The sequence below is a fragment of the Bubalus bubalis genome, chromosome 20 (assembly GCF_019923935.1).
Source record: "Bubalus bubalis isolate 160015118507 breed Murrah chromosome 20, NDDB_SH_1, whole genome shotgun sequence".
In the NCBI taxonomy this organism is placed as follows: domain Eukaryota; kingdom Metazoa; phylum Chordata; class Mammalia; order Artiodactyla; family Bovidae; genus Bubalus; species Bubalus bubalis.
The window spans coordinates 19,216,001-19,242,087 of NC_059176.1; positions in this window are offsets into that span (position 1 = coordinate 19,216,001).

Here is a 26,087-nt window from a genome sequence, read left to right on the forward strand (position 1 = left end):
ACTCAGTCATGTCCAACTCTTTGTGATTTCATGGACTGCAGCCTGCCAGGCTCCTCTGTTCATGAAATTCTCCAGGAAAGAATACTGGAGTGGGTTTCTGCTCCCTTCTCCAGGGGAATCTTCCTGACTCAGGAATCCAATCTGGGTCTCTAGCATTGCAGGCAGATTCTTGACCATTTGAGCCAAAAGGGAAGCCCTATATAATGTATAGGGTTATTTTATAGATGTAATAAAATCTTCAGAACAAAGTTAAAGGAAACATCTTAAAGGTTAAATAACATTTTTGAAAAATACATAGCTTCCAGAAAATTCTAAAAAATTATTTTCAAAATTTTTGTCTCAAGATAATATACAGATACCTTGCACATACAAATAATTTAAATATTTTACTCAAATACATGCATTTACATTTATTAAGTAATTAATGAAAGCTAATTGAAGGTATTTTTCAAAAACAGAGACTTCATTATATAATAGGACAGAGTAGGAGATATTGCTATAGTTCTAGCTTAAAACATCAGTCAATTTGTTAGACATATCCATCACTTTTTAGAGCTTTATAATACTATAGTGCCTTGGACCACAAGGAGATAAAACCAGTCAATTCTAAAGGAAATCAAACCTGAATATTCATTGGAAGGACTGATGCTGAAGCTGAAGCACCAATATTTTGGCTACCTGATGTGAAGAGCCAACTCATTGGAAAAGACCTTGATTCGGAGAAAGACTGAGGGCAGGAGGAGATGAGGGTGACAGAGATGAGATGGGTGGATGGTATCACTGATTCAGTGGACATGAGTTTGAGCAAACTCTGGGAGATACTGAAGGATAGGGAAGCCTGGCATGCTGCAGTCCATGGGGTCTCAAAGAGTTGGACATAACTTAGCAAACAAGCAACATCAACTGAGAAACAGCCTTATAATTCACTAGTGTTTAGCAGATACTACATAATATATAGTATTGCCCTATATGATGAAAGCATCTGTTTTCCCCTAAATTCCAATGAGAAAATGGTATTTCAAACCTTAGCATTTCAGCCATCACTGCAGGTAAGGCAGAATAACCTTACAATAGGATGATGAGATTAGATATTTCAGAGATTACCAAGTGAAACTGAAGGCCAGTAATCCATAGAATAACATGCAGGAAAGCACAGAGAAAAAAAAATTCTGGTTATTTCTTGTTAAGGAATTACATAACTTCTTCCTATTCTGGGTATTTAATTTGATTGAGGATTTCAGATTTACTTTTAGGTGTTTTCTAAGCCTGATATACAATTATTATATGGTTGTGATTTAACCAATATTACCCTTTCCTCAGCTTAACATTACTTTCGCCACACAATATTTTATGATCTCAAACAACTTGGTCAGTTCCATTCTATACACACTTCTACTATATTGGAGCTACTCACATTAAAAAGGTGTCACACCACAGTGTAGTTTTATGTTAATTTTGAAGTATACAATGAAGTCCTTGAAGTCAAAGAGCAAGTGTTGGAAATACATTGTTTATATACCTTGCTTTACCAGAGATTTATTTTTTAACTGTCTGTTCAACATCCTTTATATAAAAACTGGTTCCAGTATGGATGATAAATTATGTGGCCCCTCCACTTATAAATTCTATATGCCTGACAACCACCAGGCGGCACGGTAAATGTGATCACTCAATGATTCATGGAATTAATAAATTAATAAAAAAGTAAGTCAGTGAATAAACTGACTCCAGTTATCCTTAATTTTGTTTTTTTAGAAGATATTTTGGAGTATACTTTTTTAAAAACTTGACCAATCACTTTGCATCCACAACAGAAAAGAAAGAAGTAACAGACTAAACTACATTGTGTTAGAATGTGCTAACATTTTCATATATTACTTGTGAGAAAACTACTTCTGCAATTTATATGGAAAGTTGTGTATTTTTCTGTTTACTTGTTTCTCTGCCTTTCTTTCTCTTTTCTCCCTCTCTGTCTCTCCTTGATTCTTTTTAGTGGCTTGTTCTTTTTCATAATTCTTCATGGTATCAGTGCAGACAAGACTTAAAAGATCTCTATGCAGTGCTTCTGTTAAGTATAAAAATATTTCATTTATAGCTTTCAGTACTTCTTATCTATTTCTTTTTGAAGAATTTAATCATGAATTATACATACCAGTACAGCATGAAATATTCAAGTCATGTTCTTACATTTCAGTTCAGCCTACAAAACAAAGAAAGACTAGTTTAAACATAGAAAAGAGAGGGTCTTGTATAGCAATATGACAGTACAATTTAATAGCATTATTTCCATAGAAGAGCCCAGATGAAAAGTCTAGCATTAATAGATTTCATAACTCAGTACAACTCATATATGTCAGTCAGTTAACTGAAACAGAGACACGGCTTTAAGCATTTAAAATTACAAGTAATTTTCAAAAGCCAGAGAGAAACAGTCTTACTGCAAAAGTGAATTATTATACAAAGCCACAATTAGGCTTATTTTATGAAACTTGGGAAATTCATATAGTTTTAGGCCAATGACTGTTTTTTGAATAGTAACAGAAGATGCTCCTATCAATTTGAATAAATAACTGATTGATTGTTAAGTTTGATTCTTTACAATTAGAAGTTTCCTATATCTTTCTAAATCTAAACAGAGTAAAGTCTTCTCCATTTCCTGAAGAATTCTGTTATATCCATCCAAGAAGTGTGCGTGGGCTGAGACCTGAGAGTGGGTCCCGGTTACTGTTGGCAAGCTCTTCCTTAGGGAAAACTCAATGCAATTGCATTTTATTTAGGAAACTTGCTTCTCAGACCACCAATCTTCAGTTCTTCTTTTGTAAACAACTGAATGCAGGATTTTTTTTTTTTAATTCAACAACTAAGAGCCAGTGCTTTTAATTCACCAATGCAAATGACTTTTCCTATTTACTTGAAGTACAGAAATAATTTGTTGTTGTTGGTTGTTGTTCAGTTGCTCAGTTGTGTCCAAACTCTTTGCAACACCATGGACTGCAGTATGCCAGGCTTCCCTGTCCTTCACCATCTTCCGGAGCTTGCTCAAACTCATGTGCATTAGGTCAGTGATGCCATCCAACCATCTCATCCTGTCATCCCCTTTTCCTCCTGCCTTCAATCTTTCTCAGTATCATGGCCTTTTCTAATGAGTTTGATCTTCGCATCAGGTGACCAAAGTATTGGAGCTTCAGTTTTAGCATCAGTCCTTCCAATGACTATTCAGGATTGATTTCTTTTAGGATTGACTGGTTTGATCTTGCAGTCCAAGGGACTCTTAAGAGTCTTCCCCAACACCACAGTTCAAAAGCATCAATTTTTCAGCACTCAGCCTCATTTAATGGTCTGACTCTCACATCTATACATGACTACTGGGAAAACCATACATTCTAACTAATAATATAGCACTGATTCTATGCTTGAGCTTGTGTTTATTACTTTTATACAGATTTTTATTAGTCAATGTTCTCTAGAGATACATAACCAATAGTATAGATATTTATCTATTATAAACATTGTCTCACAGGATTATTGAGTCATGGGAAGTTCACGATGCGCCACCCCCTGGAGAATGAGGAAAACCTATGGTATAATTCAGTTTGAATCCAAAGATTTGAAAACAAGGTGAAAGTTCAAGTCCAAAAGTCCTAGAATTGGGGGTTGGATTGTATTGGACCTGATCTGCATCCGAAGGCCTTGGACTAGCAGCGCTGATATCTAAGCGCTAGAGGAGATGTATGTCTCAGCTTATGAAAAAGCACAGACTTGTCCTTCCTCTGCCTTTTTGTCTATTCAGGCCCTCAAAAGTTTGGGGTGATGTTCATGTGCATTATTGTGGTAAGGGTGACCTCCTTACTTAGTCTGCCAATTCAATTGTTAATCTCTTCTGGAAAAACCCTCAGGGACATAATCAGAAATGATGATTTACCAGCTATACAGGCATCCTCTAGCCCAGTCAGGTTTGCACATAAATTAACCATCACAGATGACTTATTTAAAACTCCTAACAAACTTCTCCCTTAAGGCTTATTATTCTCCATGATAAAAATGGTGAAACCAAGGCATAGTGTGTTAAAAATTTTAAGGTCACATGGACCCAAGTGGTAGACTTTGGGTTCTAAATAGGACATCTGAAGCCATAGTTGGTTCTTTGACACCTCCTTGCGATAGCTGACTACCAATCCTATTCCCAGAGACATTGTAAAACATGAACATTCTGCTCTATTTAAAATAAGTGGGGGGACAAAATATCAAAATAACAACTTTACAAGACATCAGTGATAAAATATATTTTCTGAACAAGATAACACAATAATCAGCATACTAAAAGTAAAATGCAACAAATATTTCAAATACTTTACAATTTACTATTTTTTTAAAATTGCTTTTCTACTTTTTTAGAGTAATTAAATATTAATTATTACTAAGCTCACCCTCTATTCCCCATGTCATGCACTCTTTTCTATTAATCATAAGAGTTACTTTACAAATTCAATAGGTATTCTTGACAAACTACATTCTAATTTATCAGATCTCTTAGTATTTCTCAAATAATGGTCTTAAAATCCTTTAGAGTCTTTTCCTATGTTTCCAAATTTTGAAAGTTTGCTATCATATTTTAATTCTATATATATTTAAACTAAATTGTGATAATGCTAATAAGTAGAATCGACTATTAATCTGCTTAATCGATTTTTTTATAGCCCCATTTCCTAGCATGGCTAGTAAATTTTGAGTAAATACTAGACATTCTGTTTCATCAATGTTCCAACAGCCTGAACCCCTGAATGAAGAAGAGAATAGAAGCCAATCTGTGACATTATGTAATGTGATAGAGAAATAAATACCTATTTTTGTAAGCTGCTGGAATTTTAACATTCTTTTCACTGCTACATAACTTGTATAAACTATCCAAAATAGAAGTTAATACTAGGAGTGAGTTGTTGCTGTAACAAAAATTAAAATATGTGGCACTATTCTGGGGGTTAGGCAGAAAGCCTAAGGAAACTGCTAATGAAAGTCAAAAATATGTAGCCATATTATGAAGTGTAAAAAATGTGTTTAAAATTGTAACATGTGATCATTTGGAATGTCTAAGGTGTATTCACTAAACTTTCACTTTAAAGAAGTTAAAAACAAAAAGGTGGGTTATATGTTCTTTCTTGCATTTGATAGGCTATTAAAGTAATTTTATACACCCCCAAAAAGAACTGGCTCATTGGCTCATGTTTTTTAAGCAGAGATGAAAAGTAATAACACATTTTTAGAAACTTTTAGGATTATCGCCAATTGATAAAAAATAAAATTAAGAACGCTTTGAGTGACATAGGTGACTTAAAGCTTAGTTTAGTGTTAAGCATTAGATCAAGAAAAGAGCCACCATTCCCTTATAAAAATCCTCACTGGATTTACAGAGCAATGAATGAATCATTTCAGCTGGGTAAATGGTTAAGTAAAAAGATAATATAATACTAAAAAGATTAAATAATTCTAGAAGTATTGGTCTCCCTTGAAATCCTAACAGGCTCAAAGCATGTGCAATTTATTCTAGAAATAGAAAAGTATGGAACTGAATCAGCTCTTAGCAAAGGTATGGCTCCTTGGAAAAGAAAAAGACAAGTGAAAGTCTAAGTTCCTGGGAAAGGAGATCTACCGAAAAGCCCTACACTGATATGAAGTCATCCTCTACCCCTCAAATTCTACATTAGAAGGGGAGGGCTACTCAGCCTCCAGGGATTGCACATTTTATATCTTCTCTCAGATATGGTTAAAGAATATAATTGTAAAGAGATAACCTCCATGAAAACAAACTGCAGAAGTCATGAAAGACAATGGATACATGGATTCTGGAGATACCTCCAAGGAGCAGGAACTTGCCCTTACCTATGATCATTCCCAAGATAAAGGGCACTTGCTTCATGGGATTTCAGTTACTCTGGAACAAAAATGTATGTATGTTCCATTCTGCACCTTTTTTTTTTTTTTAAAGATTCTAGAGAAATAATTCTGGAAACAATTCTGGTAAATTTTCACTCATTATTTCCTTGAATGATACCTCTCCAACAGATCTTCTTTAATTCTTCACAAATTAAGAGTGTTATTTTTGTCCCTCTCATTTGACTGTCCATGTCTCTCTTTCACTCCAAATGATTTCCTCTAGTTTAGTTTTTTGCCTGCTGAATCTGTCATCTGAAGTCTTTTTGTTTCAACTATTTAATAGTTGTTTAATTTAAAAAATTGCAACTTTTCCCTTATGGTTGCTCTATTTAATTCTTTTTCAAATGTGGCCTACTTTTGCCATGGTAGTTTTTTTGAGTTTTTAGTTTGTTCTTTGCACAGTATTTATAATTAGACAACTGTGAAACAAATATAACAATATATATTACTTCAGAAATCAATGAGGATTATAAATACCACCCATTATTTAGTGGAATAATAAATACATTATGTTAGATTGAGAGAAAGAAAATAGTTACATGTAGAAAGAGGGAATATAAAAGGAGTATTCTAAAAATGGGGTATATACAAAAGTCAGTATCTTGAGTTTAATTAAACCATATCTTCTCATTCCCTAAATGGATGTTTATAAGCCTTGACTGTGTGGATCACAATAAACTGTGGAAAATTCTGAAAGAGATGGAATGCCAGACCACCGGACCTGCCTCTTGAGAAACATATTTAGGTCAGGAAGCAACAGTTAGAACTGGACATGGAACAACAGACTGGTTCCAAATAGGCAAAGGAGTACATCAAGGCTGTATATTGTCACCCTGATTATTTAACTTATATGCAGAGTACATCATGAGAAATGCTTGGCTGGAAGAAGCACAAGCTGGAATCAAGATTGCTGGGAGAAATATCAATAACCTTAGATATACAGATGACACCACCCTTATGGCAGAAAGTGAAGAGGAACTCAAAAGCCTCTTGATGAAAGTGAAAGAGGAGAGGGAAAAAGTTGGATTAAAGCTCAACATTCAGAAAACGAAGATCATGGCATCTGGTCCCAACACTTCATGGGAAATAGATGGGGAAACAGTGGAAACAGTGTCAGACTTTATTTTTCTGGGCTCCAAAATCACTGCAGATGGTGACTGCAGCCATGAAATTAAAAGACGCTTACTCCTTGGAAGGAAAGCTATGACCAACCTAGATAGCATATTCAAAAGCAGAGATGTTACTTTGCCAACAAAGGTCCATTTAGTCAAGGCTATGGTTTTTCCAGTGGTCATGTATGGATGTGAGAGTTGGACTGTGAAGAAAGCTGAGCGCCGAAGAATTGATGCTTTTGACCTGTGGTGTTGGAGAAGACTCTTGAGAGTCCCTCCCTGCAAGGAGATCCAACCAGTCCATTCTAAAGGAGATCAGACCTGGGTGTTCATTGGAAGGACTGATGCTGAGGCTGAAACTTCAATACTTTGGACACCTCATGAGAAAAGTTGACTCATTGGCAAAGACCCTGATTCTGGGAGGGGTTGGGAGCAGGAGGAGAAGGGGATGACAGAGGATGAGATGGCTGGATGGCATCACCGACTCAATGCACATGAATTTGCATGAACTCCAGGAGTTGGTGATGGACAGGGAAGCCTGGTGTGCTGCAATTCATGGGGTCTCAAAGAGTTGGACATGAGTGAGTGACTGAACTGAACTGAGATGACTGTGATTGCAAGTTTTAAAGCAATTTAATGGCATCACAATATTTTTTAATTGCAAACTTCTTTTTATGAGTCCTTAAAATCCTCCTATAGATACATGTGCTAAATCACTTCAGTTATGTCCAACTCTTTGTGACCCTATAGACTGTAGACTACCAGGCTCCTCTGTCAAAGGGATTCTCCAGGCCAGAATACAGGAGTGGGTTGCCATGCCCTCCTCCAGGGGATCTTTCTAACCCAGGAATCAAACTTGCATCTCTTATGTCTCCTGCATTGGCAGGTGGATTGTTTACCACTGATGCCACCTGGGAAGCACCGATAATTATAGTATTTCAATTTTCAGTAAAATTAATATGTCCCAGGAGTTTTGTGGATAAGGCAATGGCACCCCACTCCAGTACTTTTGCCTGGAAAATCCCATGGATGGAGGAGCCTGGTAGGCTGCAGTCCATGGGGTTGTGAAGAGTAGGACACGACTGAGCGACTTCACTTTCACTTTTCACTTTCATGCATTGGAGAAGGAAATGGCAACCCACTCCATTATTCTTGCCTGGAGAATCCCAAGGACAGAGGAGCCTGGTGGGCTGCCATCTGTGGGGTCTCACAGAGTCAGACACGACTAAAGCGACTTAGCAGCAGCAGCAGCAGGAGTTTTGTAGTTAGAAGAAAAAAATAGGAAATAACTTTAAAATTTTTTCCTTTTATTGACTTTAGATATTTTTCATAAGAATTATAGTTGGGTATCTTTTTTATATTTTTCAGGTTTATTTGGAAGAAATTTTTCTATAGAGCCTGGAAAATTATTATAATCTTTAACTTTTAGTTATGACTTCACTATAGATATTATCTTACCAGTAAAGTATCTCTTTCAACAAAGAACATTTAAAAAATATTTCCCTTGCTGTTATGGACTAAATGTGTTTCCCAAAATTCATATGTGAAGCCCAAATCCCCAGTGTAATGATATGTGCAGGTGGGGCTTTTAGGAGATGATTAGGTTTAAATGAAATCCCACAATGGGATAGTGTCCATATAAAAAGAGGAAGAAACCAGAGCTCTTTCTTCCACTTGTGAGGACACAGAAAGCTGGCAGCCATCTGAAGCCAGGAGAGAGCCAGGAACCTACCTTGCCTGCACCTAATCCTGGACCTCTCAGTCTTCTAGAACTGTGATAAACAGTTTGCTATTTAAGGTACCTGGTCTATATTTTACTTTTGCATCCTGAACTAAGACAATGGCTGAAGTGGCATAAGTTTCTAGATATAAAAGTAATTTTAAATGATTTTCTTTGGGTACAATACATCATAGATTAAAAATGTAAGTTTAGCACAAGATTTGCAGATAACCAGAAATTTTTGTATCTGACAGAAAATAAAAAGTTTTAGAAGCAGGATCTTTCTGATCTTCAAAGAAATGCTAAAAGCAGGGAGCCAGTAAAAAAACAAAACAAAACTACTCACTCTGCAATTATTATTAACATCTTTATGACAGTAAGATGTGAGGAAATATTGTATACAAAGAGAAAACAAAAAATAAAACTGCCTTTTATATTTTAGGGAACACTGTAGTGACATTTTATCTTTTAATCCATCCCTCCTAATTCTCCTCCACTTCTTTTTTAGTAATGAATTCTATGTACAATACACAAATAATTAAGAATATTAAAATGATGGCATAGCTATGTTAGTAAAGCAATCCTTTCCTACAATGTATTTATTGAGATATCATATGCAAAATAGAGATCAGATCTTGCTAATAACCTCTTGTTTCAGAATTATTTGAAATATTCTAATTTTATCTATTATATAAATGTGACATTTATAAATTCAGTGCATTTAAAATAGTGTGCACTCATCTCACACACTAGTAAAGTAATGCTCAAAATTCTCCAAGCCAGGCTTCAGTAATATGTGAACCGTGAACTTCCTGATGTTCAAGCTGGTTTTAGAAAAGGCAGAGGAACCAGAGATCAAATTGCCAACATCTGCTGGATCATGGAAAAAGCAAGAGAGTTCCAGAAAAACATGTATTTCTGCTTTATTGACTATGCCAAAGCCTTTGACTGTGTGGATCACAATAAACTGTGGAAAATTCTGAAAGAGATGGGAATACCAGAACACCTGATCTGCCTCTTGAGACATTTGTATTGCAGGTCAGGAAGCAACAGTTAGAACTGGGCATGGAACAACAGACTGGTTCCAAATAGGAAAAGGAGTTTGTCAAGGCTGTATGTTGTCACCCTGTTTATTTAACTTATATGCAGAGTACATCATGAGAAACGCTGGACTGGAAGAAACACAAGCCTGAATCAAGACTGCCGGGGGAAATATCAATCACCTCAGATATGCAGATGACACCACCCTTATGGCAGAAAGTGAAGAGGAACTCAAAAGCCTCTTGATGAAAGTGAAAGTGGAGAGTGAAAAAGTTGGCTTAAAGCTCAACATTCAGCAAATGAAGATCATGGCATCTGGTCCCACCACTTCATGGGAAATAGATGGGGAAACAGTGGAAACAGTGTCAGACTTTATTTTTCTGGGCTCCAAAATCACTACAGATGGTGACTGAAGCCATGAAATTAAAAGACGCTTACTCCTTGGAAGGAGAGTTATGACCAACCTAGATAGCATATTCAAAAGCAGAGATATTACTTTGCCAATAAACGTCCGTCTAGTCAAGGCTATGGTTTTTCCTGTGGTCATGTATGGATGTGAGAGTTGGACTGTGAAGAAGGCTGAGTGCCGAAGAATTGATGCTTTTGAACTGTGGTGTTGGAGAAGACTCTTGAGAGTCCCTTGGACTGTAAGGGCATCCAACCAGTCCATTCTGAAGGAGATCAGCCCTGGGATTTCTTTGGAAGGAATGATGCTAAAGCTGAAACTCTAGTACTTTGGCCACCTCATGAGAAGAGTTGACTCATTGGAAAAGACTCTGATACTGGGAGGGATTGAGGGCAGGAGGAGAAGGGGACAACAGAGGATGAGATGGTGGATGACATCACTGACTTGATGGACATGAGTCTGAGTGAACTCAGGGAGTTGGTGATGGATAGGGAAGCCTGGCGTGCTGTGATTCATGGGGTCGCAAAGAGTTGGACATGACTGAGCGACTGATCTGATCTGATCTGATGTGAAAATAGTGTGCGCATGTGAGATAATTTGCTTAAGTTGGGTCCAACTCTTTGCCAGCCTATGGACTATAGCCCACCAGGCTCCTCTGTCCAATATATTCTCCAGGCAAGAATACTGAAGTGCATTGGGGTGCCCTCATTCAGGAGACCTTCCCACCTCAGTACCACCTGGGAAGCTTGCCTTTAAAATAGTGGATTTGGGCAAGTATCTATCAGTATCCTATCTAATAATTGTGAATAACTATTGGTGAGACACTTTTTCCTTGGAAAACTGAATTGAAAACAAGTGTTATATGGTGTAATGATTAGAACAGAAATATCTTACACTAAGAAATTTGAGTCCCTCATCAATTCTTTATTTTGTAGTAAATTATAGAGACTCCATTGGAGAAGGAAATGGCAACCCACTCAAGTGTTCTTGCCTGGAGAATCCCGGGGAAGGTGGAGCTTGGTGGGCTGCCATCTATGGGGTCGCACAGAGTCGGACACAACTGAAGCAACTTAGCAGCAGCAGCAGCATAGAGACTCCAGTGTTCCCAGGAGGCATCCTCCTCTCTCCCCACCAGTCCTAGAGCTCAGTGAAATGGTTCCCTGTGGTGATATTTCACACAATGCAGAGTAATTCATCTTCAGGTGTACTGTGAACTGCTCATCTTCAATAAATACATTGATTTTACTTAAATTATTTTGAAGCTGATTGACTCATCACTTGATCAGTACTTTTTAATTCTTAACATAATTTTTACAGGTCAACATGGAAGTAACTTCATTCTTAATCATTTGGGAAGAAAGTTGTAGCAAGATTAAAATCAATTCCAGAAGTCGTATAAAGTCTTAAATTTTTTCCCTGAAAGATGTACTTCTTTGGGACTCATGAAATAACTGTTTGAATGTAATTGCATATATAGTATTAGAGTTGTCTGAGTATAATTAGATAGTAATTTGAAAGCAGTTATCTATTAGAACTGTCTTGATTAAACATCAATAGTAAACTTATCTATTGATGTTGACCTCTATTCAACACTTGTAAAACCAAAATTGTTAGAATACTTTTCTCTGACAGGTATCAGTACTTTATTCTACTGATAATTAGTTTTCTACTTATCAAATTAATTAACTATCTTTAACTTTCTCCGTGTACTCGAACAAAGTACCACAAACTGAATGACTTAAACTCATAAATTTATTGTTTCGCTGTTCTGAAGGCTAGCCATCTGAGATCAAGTTGTCAGCAGAGGCATACTTCCTCAGAAGTCATTAGGGAAGAATCTTTTTCATGTCTATCAGCAATCTCTCTTGGCTTGTAGCAGCATAATTTCAGCCTTCACCTGGTAATCTCCCTGCCTGTGTATCCAAATTTCCCTTTTTTGTAAGGACATCAGTTATGTACGATTAGGACATCCCTTTACTCTGCTACGACCTCATCTTGACTAAATACATCTGCAATGACCTTGTTTCCAAAAAAGATCAGATTGGACTTCCCTGGTGGCTCAGACGGTAAAGCGTCTGTCTACAATGCGGGAGACCTGGGTTCTATCCCTGGGTCGGGAAGATCCGCTGGAGATGGAAATGGCAATCCACTCCAGTACTATTGCCTGGAAAATCCCATGGATTGAGGAGCCTGGTAGGCTACACAGCCCATGGGGTTGCAAAGAGTCGGACACGACTGAGAGACTTCACTTCACTTCACTTCTTCTGAGGTAGTGAGGGTTAGGACTTCAACGTATGAATTAAGGGGGATATATTCATCCATGACTATAGTACGAATACTTCTTTAAGCATCTGACAATATATTTATTTTTAAAACAAATCTCCATTTGAAAATAAAACCGAAAAAAACCCACCATTGAATCTGAAAGCATCTCTTTGGTAACTTGTTTGTGAATTTTATATGTCTTAAATTTTATCATACCAAACATATATGATCGGATTGTATAGTGGCTAATACTGTATACACATTAAACAATAGAGTGGGGAGAATGCAACCAGGAGTTTTGAATTTAACATTGTATAAGATCTATAAATCCTCCTTTAAAGTAAAGACAAAGCTAAATGCTTCATATAACAGCTATGCTTTTACGGGTTTATCATCTATTTCAAAAGCAGAACATTATTTTTGATAACATAGATAATGCATAAATGGCCAATTGTGCATTCCTCACTTTGAAGTCTTCCATTCTCAAGATGTATGTTTTATTGTATTTTTTCTACTAAAGCTCACCTCACCAGGGGATTCTGTCTGCCAAATAAAGAGCAAACTTTCACATAGATAGAAAATGTTTTTTACCCACAACAAAAAGTTAGATCCTGCTGAGCGTTTCCCCAGGCTTCTATAAAAATTCACAGGTGAAGCTCTGCCATCTTAATAAGAAATCCAAAACAGCTTTGATCAGCTAAACAGAAATAGTTTTCATTCTAAGCACATTAAAATATACAAAGAAAGCACAGTACAGGCAGTGCTTTTGACCATTATTTCCTTGTTTATGATATTTTGTAACAAAACTTTGAAATACACTTAGAACTACTTTCTAACTCTAAAAGCATCATTTGAAATAATTTCATGCTGGGGTGATAATTATTTCATTTTCCTTCTATGTTACAATCCTGACATATCTTCATTTATTTGAGAAATAATTGCATGCTTAATCAAAAAAGGATAGGTCAATAACTTTAAAATACTTATTTATGTCTTTTCTAATGTAAATAAACCATTAAATTGTGCTAATTGGTTTGATAATCATTAAAATATCTCCAACTGTAAAATATTTATGGCTGTTAATTTCCTCCTGTTATTAAATAAAAATGATTAAAAAAAATTTAAGATCTGAGTATTTTTCTGATTAAAATGTAATACTTGTTCAGTTTATATCACCTGGAATATGGTCAAAGTTGGGAAGAATTTAAAATTACATATGTAAGTCCAAAAATACAGAAGCCCACAACTAACATAGTTGATATAAAACTGTATATATATATGCTTGTATATACTACATATATATATATATATATATATATATATATACTATATATGCTACATATAAGACAAAATTAAGGTCTTATTTTGTAAATAATAAATGTATTGTTGTTGTTGTTCAGTTGCTAACTCTTGTCTGATTCTTTGCACTGCAAAGACTCTTTGCATTGCAGCACGCCAGGCTTTCTTGTCCTTCACTGTCTCCCAGAGCTTGCTCAAACTCATGTTCATTAAGTCGGTGATGCCATCTAACTATCTCATTGTCTGTCACCCTCTTCTCCACCTGCCCTCAATCTTTCCCAGCATTAGGGTCTTTCCAATGAGTCGGCTCTTTGCATACATACAACTGACAAATAAGCACAAGCCAACCTGAAAAGAGTACGTCTGTATTATTTCAATTATATGACATTCTGAAAAAGGCAAAACTGTGAAAACCATAAAAATGGATAGGCAAAGCACAGACAATTTTTAGGACAGTGAAAACACTTATGTCTTTTCTAATGTAAATAAGCTATTAAACTGTGCTAATTGGTTTGATAATCATTAAAATATTCTAATTCATTATACAATGGTTGATACATGTCATTATATGCTGTGCTGATTTGCTTCAGTCGTGTCCGACTCATTGAGACCCTATGGATTGTAGCCTGCTAGGCTTCTCTGTCCATGGGATTCTCCAGGCAAGAATACCGGAGTGGGTTACCATGTCCTCTAACATGTCATTATGTATTTGTTCAAACTCGTAGAATATGCGATACCAAATAGTTCAGTTCAGTTCAGTTGCTCAGTGGTGTCCAACTCTCTGCAACCCCATGGACTGCAGCATGCTAGGCTTCCCATCACCAACTCCTGGAGCCTATTCAAACTCATGTTCATTGAGTTGGTGATGCCATCCAACAATCTCATTCTCTGTTGTCCCCTTCTCCTTCTGCCTTCAATCTTTTCCAGCATCAGGGTCTTTTCCAGTGAGTCAGTTCTTCACATCATGTGGCCAAAGTATTGGAGTTTCAGCTTCAGCATCAGTCTTCCCAATGAATATTCAGGGCTGATTTCCTTTAGGATGGACTGGTTGAATCTCCTTGAGCTGTCCAGGGGACTCTCAAGAGTCTTATTCAACACCACAGTTCAAAAGCATCAATTCTTCAGCACTCAGCTTTCTTTATAATCCAGCTCTCACATCTATACCTGACTACTGGAATAAACCATAGCTTTAACTAGACGGACCTTTGTTGGCAAGATAATGTCTCTGCTTTTTAATATGCTGTCTAGGTTGGTCATAACTTTTCTTCGAAGGAGCAAGCATCTTTTAATTTCATGGCTGCAGGCACCATCTGCAGTGATTTTGGAGAGCCCCAAAATAAAGTCTGTCACTCTTTCCATTGTTTCCCCATCGACTTGCCATGAAGTGATGGGACCAGATGCCATGATCTTAGTTTTCCGAATATTGAGTTTTAAGCCAACTTTTTCACTCTCCTCTTTCACTCACCTCCACTTTCATCAAGAGGCTCATTAGTTCTTCTTTGTTTTCTGCTATAAGTGTGGTGTCATCTGCATATCTGAGGTTATTCATATTTTTCCTGGCAATCTTGATTCCAGTCTGTGCTTCATCCAGTCCAGTATTTCTCATTAGGTACTCTGCATATAAGTTACATAAGCAGGGTGACAATATACAGCCTTGATGTACTCCTTTCCTGATTTGGAACCACTCTGTTCTGTGTCCAGTTCTAACTGTTGCTTCTTGACCTTCATACAGTTTTTTCAGGTGGTCTGGTATTCCCACCTCTTTAAGAATTTTCCACAGCTTGTTGCGATCCATACAGTCAAAGGCTTTGGCAGAGTCAATAAAGCAGAAGTTGATGTTTTTCTGGAATGCTCTTACTTTTTCGATAATCCAACAGATGTTGGTAATTTGATCTCTGGTTCGTCTGCCTTTACCTGTAATATAAACTATGAACTTTGGTTGATCATGGTGTCAATGTAGGTCACTAATTTTAACGTTTGTACTCCTCGGGTGAGGAACTTTGATTAAGAGGAGAGGCTTTGCAGAGGCTTTGCATGTGTATAGGGAAAATCTCTATATCTTCCTTTTAATTTTTCTGTGAACCTAAAACTCTCTAAAAATTTTACTTAAAAATAAATTGATACAGAAAGAAGAGATTTATGTACTTTACCAAATGTTTTTCACTATTGAAAAGACTATATATACATTTTTCTTAGGTTTATGGAACATCTGAATAAAAGTCTTATAAGAGTATGTATATATTCCATTTATATAATGTTGCAGAATAAATTTGCTACAGAATATAGTGTTATAAATCAACCCATATGGATTATGTGGTTCTAGAATATGTACAGGACTTCAGGGAATTTTGTCTTTGCTCTATGATAACTAAGTCTTCAACTGGAAAACTCGAAGACTGACAGTAACTCGGTGGGTTGAGGACCTGGACTTGACACACGGCTTGAGCTTTCTTAAAACCTGGTGACTGAGTTCCAAAGGTTAGTATCCCAAGATAGATGCAGTCTGGTAGGAGCCCATTAGTTTATAAATCAGTCACTTTGGCCACATTCTGTTCATTAGAACCACATCACAAAGTCTAGTTCATACCTAGGGGAGGGGAGGAAGGCTCCATCTTTGAATTGAAGGAATTTCAAATAATTTACATGCATCTTTTTTAAAGTTCCATAACCATCAATGAACATCATGTAGCTGAAGTCCATTAGCAATTCCCTGGACATAAAAATAAAGTCTGCATGAAGTAATAAAAATAAAAGCTGACCTTTTTATTTTCCTTTTGACTTAGTCTAGTTTCCCTTGCTCACAGGGCCTCTCACCTGGTACTTCAGACCAGAGTTCCTACAGCTGAACAGGTGTCAGACACCTCAATTCAGAGGAGAAAAATCTAGGTAATAAAGTAAAATCTAATGTTTTTCTTTTCCTTTGGGCTTAGTCTAGTTTCCCGTGCTCATAGGGCCTCTCACCAGACGTTTCCGAGTCCCTAGCGCCAAACGGCTGTCGGACACCTCAGCTCCATGGGTGGCCAGCAGAAATGCACTCAACTCAAGATGGCGGTGGACTGTGTGCAGAGAGGCTGCACTTGGCTCTGCGTGTGACCTGTGAGCTGCACACCTGCACCCTCCCTGTGAGAACTCTGGCCCCTCCCTTCTGCCAAGAACACTGCACAGCAGCCTCGCTTTGTTGCATTTGACTCTTCAGTAGTGTTGGACGCTTCAGCCTCCTCTGACTCTTTTGCGACCCCATAGGTTGTAGCCCACCAGGCTTCCCCATCCATGGAATTCTCCAGGCAAGAATACTGGAGTGGGTAGTCATTCCCTTCTCCAGGGGATCTTCCCAACCCAGGGATTGAACCCAGGTCCCCCACATTCCAGGCAGATTCTTTAACCACTGAGTTATCAGGGAAGCCCTTTAAGGACCGTTTTTGGAGACCAACAAAAGAGGGTCAGTAACAAAAGGATCATGCTTATTTTTTTTTTTTTTGCTTTTTTCTTTTGTCTGGATTAGCACCCATCTAAATTTTTTAATAAGCTCTTTTCAGAGTGCTCATTCTCTATGTCCAAAGTGTAAACTTTTGTTTTCTACCCCTGACTAGAAATGCTGAAAGAAATGAGGAAATTGGCTTGATGCAGAAAATATCTTATCTTCTATCATAGTACTTAAAAAAAAAAAAAAAAAACTTTAGAACCCACATCCTTTTTGAGGCAAAAATTCAGTCAAAATATGGTCCCTTAAAAAACAAATGAGAAAGAAAACAACACCCATCTCTTCACAAACACAGAAGGTGACCATTCCAAGTGTCTTTTTTGTTGAAGGGCTGTCAAAGCAAAAACTACACCAAAATTAAATAGGTAAGAAAGAGCCAAGGAGAGAGGCCAGATTTCAGACTGCATTCAATAATCATGAAATAATTTTTTAGAAAGAAAAGAAAAAAATGGCAATAGCTTTTTAAAGAATGGGGTGAGGGAGAGACCTTAGGTTCCTTAGGTTATCTGTGTGTGGTCTCCCAAACGAAAAGCAAATGGCTCTTCCTTTTTTTTTTTTTTTTAATTTTGAAGTTTTCTTTTTAATAGCCTTATTGAGATATAGATCATGTATATTCACTCATTTAAAGTGAACAACGCAGTGGTTTTTAATCTATTCACAGAGTTGTGCAACCATTCCCACAATCAAGCTTAAAATATTTCTTTTCCCAAAAAGAGACCCCATCTCACTGATAGACCTTAGACCTAATTTCACCCCCAACTCCCCACCCACCAGCTCTGGGCAACCACTCATCTATTTTCTGTCTTTTTAGATTTGTAGATTCTGCATTTTTTGTAAATGAAATACACAATATATGGCCCGTGACTGACTTTTTTCACTTGGCATATTATTTCAGATATATAAAGGAATGAAGTATAAACCTCCCATCTTCTTGAAATTGAAAGTGTTAGTCCCTTTGTCATGTCTGACTCTTTGAGACCCCATGGATTATAGCAGGCCAGGCTCCTCTGGCCATGGAATTCTCCAGGCAAGAATACTGGAGTGTGTTGCCATTTCCTTCTCCAGGGGAACTTCCCAATCCAGGGACTGAACCCAGGTCCTCTGCATTGCAGGCAGATTCTTTATTACCTGAGCCATCAGGGAAGTCCATCTTCTTAACAGGAGGTATTCTACAACTTGAAGCAAGGCTGCCATCTGAGGTTGGTTCCAATATTCCTTCAGAAACTGGAGATTTGATTACCTTTCAGAGGGATGGTTCTGAGGTCCTGGCCAAAGACAGACAGGGGTTTTATAACTTTGAAGAGGCTTTCTAAAGGATTTAAGTCTCAAAGTGGCAGAAAACCCATTTACAATTAAAATCTTTCTAAAGTAAATACACTAAGAAAAAGAATGTCAGTGGCCTAGAATAAGGAATAATACTGTGAAGTTTGGTCAAGCAGAGGGGAACTTTAAGGCCACCCTGGTCAGGATTCTGGGAAATTTTTTTTTTTTAATACTTTTCATCAGTAGAGTGCTTTCCTAATTTCTCAGTCTCCTGTGGAATGCTTCTGAGGTACGAAGGCAATGACTCCTGCTGCTTCCTGCGTGCCTTGCCTGTGGGCAGAGCAGGCTTTGTCAGCCAGAAAAGCCCAAGTGCAAAGGCACGCGAGTGGTGGCAGTTGGAAGTCAAGTAAACACGGTTCGAAACTATGAAGTCCAAGAGGATATGAGTGGCGTGCCAACAGAATCTGTCAGAGGTGCCATCATTTTCTGGAGCAGTATTCAGAGTTTTAAAGGTACTAACCATTTAAACAAGTCTAAGTAGTTAATCAAAGAATTTATGCTCAAAGTATGCTTAAGAACTGGTTCTTATTTTACAAGTTATCAGAAAAATTGTACTATAGCAATAACAAAGCATAATTTTATGGTTCATTAAAATGCATTTTATATATAATAACACTTTTTCAATAAATAACTTGATTTTTATTGTTTTTACTCAAGATTGCTTATTGAATGAGAAAGGTTTGTGTTGGTAAAGTAAGGATACACATATGCCTTTATTCAGTGATTTACATAATGAATATATTTACCTAATGAGTCTGGTAGAAATTTTTGTATCTGGAAGTGCAGTAGAATTTCAAGTGCAGTTCAGTCCTTTCTCTATAAGCTCTTCTTGCTATAGATTTCTCATATGGAAAACAAACCACAAAGTCCATAGGCCTTGACGTCTGGTCACAAAGACACTAAAAGAAAATAAATCGCACTCATATTTGTTTAGATAAAATAATCATCAGTCTTCACCTCAGGGGTGTTTTAGGAAACTTTTCAAATCTTCAGTTTCTCACTGAATATTAGCTAATAGCCTTTGATTTGATAGCTGTTTGGATGGCAATCTATTGGATTAAATGATGCCCTAAAGCTACCCCTTGGCAAAATTAAACTTCAGTATTTCTGTTGGTAAATTATGCTAGCTTTATGTAATTAGAGATTTCAAGGTGTCTATTTTTTATAAGTCTGACAGCTATTGAGCTCTGCTCTCACATGTTATTAATTGTCGGGTTGGAATTGAAAATGTTTTCTTGTGAGAATATTGAATTCTAGTGATCAGAAGAGGAGAAAATTAGATTTCAGATAATGTTCAATGAAAGAAAGTATTAGAAGTTTCATGTGTATATCATTCTAAGAATAGCACACAACATTTTTGCTGTTTTTGTACAACTTATTGCCTTTATTTACCCTAAGGGATAAGCCTTTATTTTACTTCAAAAGGAGTCAAGTTGGACTAATAATGCAAAACCTTCAGATGCTAAAGGCACACAATCACATTTTCATCAGACAATGAACAAATTTCATGAATAAATATTGGAAAGTTTAGAATGTTTATGGTGATCTTGAGAAACAGAAATTCAGTTTTTTGGTTATACAATTGAACAGAGAAGATTTAAAATATAATAGTCTATATTTCCTGGTCTTAAAACATAAATAAATTTGGAAATAATCATTGAACTCTTTAAGAAGAAAAACAAAAAGAAAAGAGCAAAACTATGTCTAGGCATGTAGTTGCCCACATTAAAGAAAAAAAGAGGCAAGAGAGCAAGAAAAAGTAACAGTGAGTTTGTGGTCAATGAGAAATACAACCAAAACAATTTTTAATTAAAGTAACATTTAACTATATAACATTTTTTAATTACAATTTTAATGGTATACTCTTTTATTATAAGAAGGGAAATTATATTTATTGCCATAAAAATGAATCAGTATTTTGCACCATCTGTTATAATAAAAATGTAGTAGAGTTTTAATACTGTGATATATTAATTTATTTTTAGAGGGATATCTCATTAAGGATAACAATTCACTACAATCCTAAAATATTATGTAAGTGAATAAAATAATTTTCCTACAGAGGAATAAATATAAAGGAACTGAACAAAGTTAACAAAGTCTCACTCCCCATAGCTTCTTCCAGACTGCAGACATAGTTTAATCTGTATCTTACACATCTATATAAATGGCAAAGCCATTTTTTTTCAGTACTTGGGCAATCGCTTAAGCTCTTTGTGCATTAATTTTCTCACCTATGAAATAGATATAAGACTACCTCATATGTGAGAAACACTTAGAATAGCACCTGGCACAGAGCAAATGCTATATAGGTGTTTATCAAATGAAATACACAATGCATTAGTGTCTATGAAGATAATCAGTTCCCAGGAATTCTATACTATAAAAGGTCTGCATATCAAAGGAAAATAAAAGTAATTAAAACATTTTATGCCATGTAGAAAAATGTGTTTGGCTTTTTCAGAAACTGTGCGTCTCTCTTTAATATTGCCTATGAAAGCAAAAGTCACTCAATCGTGTCTGACTCTTTGCAACCCCATGGACTATATAGTCCATGCAATTCTCCATTCCAGAATACTGGAGTGGGAAGCCTTCCTACCCAATACTGGAGAGGGTTCTTCCCAACCCAGGGATTGAACCCAGGTCTCCCTCATTGCAGGCAGATTATTTACTAGCTGAGCCACAAGGGAAGCCCAAGAATACTGGAGTGAGTAGCCTATTCCTTCTCCAGCAGATCTTCCAAAGCCAGGAATTGAAGTGGGGTCTCCTGTATTGCAGGCAGATTCTTTACCAACTGAGCTATCAGGACAGCCCTATATTCTCAAGTAATAACTTAAAGGTGCATGTGTTCTCAGTCGTGTCCGACTCTGTGAACCCTTGGATTGTAGCCCGCCCGGCTCCTCTGTCCATGTAATGTTCCAGGCAAGAATACTGGAGTGGGTTGCCATTTCTTTTTCCAGAGCATCTTTCCAACCCAGGCATCTAACCTGCATTTTTTCTATCTCCTGCATTGGCAGGCATTTACCAGTGAGCCACCTGGGAAGCCCCTGACTTAAAGGTAGATATATATTTTCAGATATACTTCATTCTCCATTAATGCAGTAATCGTCAGTAAGATAAAACACCTGTGGCAGAGTATAAAGAATGTGAAATGGTGAAGGAAAGCATATGTAGGGTCTGCAGCAAAGCTTGCCGGTCACTTATATAATGTCGTCTACTTTACCCAGATGGCCAATAGAGGAAAAGTTAAAAAAAGGATGCTGGTGCCAAAGATAAAAGGGATAGACTTAAATATAATAAATAAAATATCACCATTATCTTCATATATTTCCTTGACTAAATAACATTGCATGTCCTTTTGATTTATGTACCTTAAGGCATATTTCTTATCAGATCATGTTAACCATGCCTTTGGACAATCCGATAGAGAAAATATAAAGTAGGTGGTCAGATTTCTTTGATGAGTCACATCTATTGTCTTAGATAACGAGTTTTTCCTTTTTAATAAGTTATAGTGCATTCTTAGTGTTAACATTGAAGCCACAATAAATATTTAACAGGAAAATAAAATGTAGAAATAGGCCCATCTAAAGACATAAATAGACAATCTAACTTGGTTCCATGAATGTAGGAACTTTACTCTGCATTTCCAAATTTGTCTTAATAACACTGTATCCTTTCTATTGTAGGTTAAATTTATTTTCAAAATAGCACTGTTATATCAATGAATATTTAAGGGACAAATAAAGTTGTAAAGATTTAAACACTATTTATGTCTGAAATAAAAACAGAATGATAATTCATGCAGGTATTTCATTCAACACAGGTTATGCCAGGTCTTTTGCAGTGGGACTCCTTTTCTGGGTATGTCCCTCAATGCACATGAATGGACCTCCATTGGGTGCATCTGCACATATGATTTTTCTCTCCCATGTTCATGATGGATAGGTCAAGGGGAAAATAAATGTGTGATTCAAGTTTAATCAATCATATGCTCTGTCCCAGAATTTTAAAACATGAAAAAGAGAAACAAAGCCAAGGAGAGTTTGAATCTAAATTGTATTATTGGGAGTCCTCTGGAGAGAAGATCCATGGACATTCTTGTTGCTCAGTTCCCAGAATCTTCATTGGTACTTGCCCTTCTGAAGGTTTAGCTTTCAACAGTTCCTTTAATTCTGCAAATTATCCTATTTTTCCTCCCCTAGTTGCATTTTTATAATTAAAATGTTCAGGCTTAGTTTTGCTGTTTACAACTAAAATAAAAAAATTGCTAGATGATGTCTGATTAAAAGCTAATTAATGAGAAACTGCTATTTGACTATAATTTGAGTTACAAATACAATGAGCTACTATGAATAATATGGTGCTTACTCAGTATAAAAAATCCAAAATAAAAATATGTATAAATTATTGCAGAAGCAGTAAAATAGCAGGATCTCTTGTGATAAACAGAGGATGGCACCAAAATTACTCCAAAAGTTACATTTTTTTTTATAAGATGGCTTCTTACTTGAACCTTGGTTATTCCTATGTCTGAGACTGCTGGCAAATTAAGTTATTTGTGTCTTCTTCATTAAAATATAGGTAATAATTAACTGCCAATGTCATTTTTAGAATTCAATGTTCTAAATCACACACAATAGCTATTTCAACACCTGACCACATAAAAGGCACTAGAGAATATAGTACTCTGACTCAGCTCCACGATGACTTTTTGTACATTTAGAAGTTTGTTGGGATCCAATAAATAGCACCATTTTCCCTCCCTGGGTTCATAAATAATTGGAAAATAAAAAGAGTGATTGATAGAAGTCAAATATCAATGCAATTAGAGATAATAAAGAAAGAATTGATCTATGGGACAAAAGTGGCTTCCCAATTGGTGAAATTCAGAGTGTAATTGATATTCCTCCTTACTCACAAAGCTGGCTAGAAATCCCTGGGCCTAGCCTACAAAGACAGGGCTAAGCTTATGGTAGGGCAACAGCAAAGGGGATATCTCTGCAGGCAAACTGATTCCAGAATGAACTACGAAAATAGCAGCCAGACAACACATGCTTGGTTTTTTACCTCCAAACTCACCAATTGAGAGTGGTTAATGATGAGTATGTAGAAAGACTAAAACATACTAAGAAATACCAAGAATGGAGAAAATAGTTTTATACAAAAAAGTATGTCTTTGAGTGATTTGGATAACATTTGTAATACTATAATTTTTAAAATACAGAATTAATGTTTTTGAATAGCCTATAGAGTTATGCATAACTTCAACAGTACCAGAAAAGCTAAAAGAAAAATGAGAAAAAATTTTAAATGAAAACTGTAAGTCAGGAACCAGGAAAAATATATATACAATGATTAAGAAGAAACTTTTAGAGGAAGAGAGAGCATGAGGAGTGATTTAAAGTCTGAAAAAATAACAAAGAGTAATGTAATTTGAAGAAAATAAAATAGGGGAACAGATATGAAGAGATATGAAATGGAATTTTTAAAAACAAGAATATTTTCAACTATAATACTTAAAAATTTTCCATAAAAGCATGAACCAATTAGTAACATTGGTTCATTGGAATAACACATATAGAAATATCTGATAGTGTTCAGAAATAAAAGAATTAACAATTACTCATATACATATATACATATATATATGCCTCATTTGGTGTTTTAGTGTGTATTATATTACCCTCTTTTAATTCTACTTTTGAATATTTTCAGTTTATTTTCTTGAATATGTTTGTTGTACTCAAAATCAAGGCCTCCCAAATATGTCCATGGAATCTGTGGATATGTTGCATTTTATGGAATAATGAAATTTTAATATATGATTATGATTATGAACATTGAGGCAGAAAGATTATCCTGTCTTACTTGGATTGGTCCAATCTAACTTCATGCACTCTTAAACATGTGGAGAACTTTCTCAGGTTTGATAAAGAGAAGAGTTGAAGTGTAAGTCCTCACAATGCAAAGGAAAGAGAACTCTTTTATTAAGAGGAAAAAGGAAGTTGGGAGGACTGTAGAGAACAATGAGCCCAAGGCCTTTCTTTGGCTAAGTCCCTGCCAGGAAAGAAGAGGAGAAGTTAACAAAAAACTTCATAGGAGGTGAGGTGGTTGACTGAGAAATGTTGAGTGTGATGAGAATTCAGGAAAGTGTCTACTGCATCAGGTACAAAAATGGTTAAATGGGAGCAGGATCATTTTCTCAGTGGCTTTAACCAAAAGGGCAGCGGCAGTGATGGCTCTAAGGCAAGGGTGGTATCCTCACCCCACCAAGTCCAGTTGATGACTGTTGTGCCCAGTGGGTCAATGCTGGTCCCTGAGTTCTGGGGTGAGTACCCCAAGGGCATTCCCTTCCTTTCCTTATAAAAGAGAAAAAAGGGAATCTGATCATTAGAATGCACAAGGGCAGATGGGTTCATCAAACTCCTTAAGGGTATGTCTCCTAGTTCTTTTCAAAATAATTGTGTTTGGGTTGTTATTATTTAGTAAAACATACAGAGATTTGAGCTTTGCAGGAGGCTCAGTGATAAAGAATCCGCCTGCCAATGCAGGAGACACAAGAAACACAGGTTCGATCCTTGGGGTGGGAAGATCCCCTGCAGAAGGGCATGGCAACTCACTCCAGTATTTTTGCCGGAGAATTCCATGGACAGAGGAGCCTGGCAAGCTACAGTCCATGAGGTCACAAAGAGTCAGACATGACTGAGGAACTGAGCACACAGCATGCACAGAAGTTTGGCCATAAATAGAAATTTGGAATTCAATTTCAGCAATAACCAACTGGCTCAAAAAATTTGCAGCTGACACTGAGTTAGGGGTTTTGGAAATTTAGGATGTTATGATGTCTACAGGGCTCTAGATCTAGCCCTCCTGATTGCAAGATGGCTGAAATACTGAATCTGGGTTTGGGAAAATAGCAATTTTTCTTTGACAAAGTTGTGTTATTTTAACGCTAAAAGCTTTATCAGATTGATGCTGTCTTCCTGTGAGAAGTCTTGACTATTTTCCATTGGTTTACTTTTCTTAATGAGTCTTTGGATCTGTTACAAGATTAAAATTTATCCCTTTGTTATATGTTGTGAGTCTTCTCTTTTCCTTTGTATTTTTATACCTCAATCATGGTATTTTTTCTAACTATATAACAATTTGTTCTTTATATGCAGGTAAATTTATCCCTTTTTAATCTCATGACTTTCAAATTTTCATTCTTCTGAGAAAGAGCAGTTCTATAAAAAAAAAGTCTATAAAACAATCTATTGTTTCCTCCATGGATAAGCAATAACACATTTATTAATATGGATTTCAGTATATTTTTAGACTCTTATTTTCTGCTGAACTATTTAACTATATTGCATTATTTTAATTAAATTATATGCATTTTAAAATATATGTTGATAGCAAGTTTCTTCTAAATTTACTACTTTTTTTGTTATTATTTCAAATGTATTTTTTATATAGGAAAATTAAAACCTGCTTCTGAAGTTCAGAAATGCTATAGAATTTTTT